Consider the following 927-nt stretch of genomic DNA (forward strand, 5'->3'; position numbering starts at 1 on the left):
CAGATCTCCTCCACCCCTACACTCATTCACGTTTGACTTTTGGGGACAGGGCTTTCTCTGCCAATACTCCCACACTCTGGAACAGTCTACCACTCCACATCCGCTCTGCCCCATCCCCGCTCATGTTCAAAAAGCACCTCAAAACATTTATTTTCACTAAGTCCATTGAACCCCTAACCCCCCCCCCCTCCCCTCCACTCCACATATTTGTTAAGCAACCTTGGGTACCATGAAAGGCTGTCAGGATTTGTGGCTTGAACTCAGAAGCAGACAGAAACACAGCTCAACGTTTTAACAGTTTATTTCTGAATCAGAGAATTTAGCAGAATGGACTGGTGGGGGGAATCCTCTCAGGTGACAGAGCAGGTAGCAATCACAGGCAGGGAAGACGAGTCATGCAGGGCTGGTGACTGCAGGCGGAGAGTGGCGTCAACAGGCAGGTTCAGCGACAGCAGAACAGAGTGGTATTCCTTCAGGACATGAGAAAAACAGTATTAAGGTTGGCAGGCAAAAAACAGCAAGATAAAAAAAAAAGATCAGAGACAGATACTGGCTGGACGTTCACCTACGTGACAAGACAAGAGGGCAGCCACAGCTTAAGACACTGCGCAGATGAGCCACAGGAAACAGGTGGTTGATTAGAGATTGCCTTCAGCTGTGCGTCATCCCAGGAGCGGCCAGTCACACTGCACTGTGAGAGAGGAGAAAAAGAGCGAGCAGAGGAGAGGGAGAGGAAAAGAGAGAGAGACTCCAGGAAACCCCTGCTTGTCACTTTCCCACTAGTGGATTATTATTATTATTATTATTATTATTATTATTATTATTATTATTATTATTATTATTATTATTAACACCGTCTCTTTTGTATAAAAAATATTATCATTTTTAAGAAGAGGTCTAAAGTAGCTAGCAACTGAGGGGAAACAA

The 927-nt window shown here is 45.2% G+C and overlaps 1 long non-coding RNA gene across 1 annotated transcript; it reads right to left on the bottom strand.

Annotated features, from left to right (window-relative positions):
• Nucleotides 1-283: 283 nt before the first annotated feature.
• Nucleotides 284-638, bottom strand: LOC120548342. Its single transcript, XR_005637171.1, has 2 exons — nt 570-638; nt 284-470 (listed from the first exon to the last, which is right to left on the bottom strand). It is a non-coding gene; the product is annotated as an uncharacterized LOC120548342 (long non-coding RNA).
• Between the last annotated feature and the right edge of the window lie 289 nt (nt 639-927).

Source organism: Perca fluviatilis, chromosome 19, assembly GCF_010015445.1.
Source record: "Perca fluviatilis chromosome 19, GENO_Pfluv_1.0, whole genome shotgun sequence".
NCBI classification, from domain to species: Eukaryota; Metazoa; Chordata; class Actinopteri; order Perciformes; family Percidae; genus Perca; species Perca fluviatilis.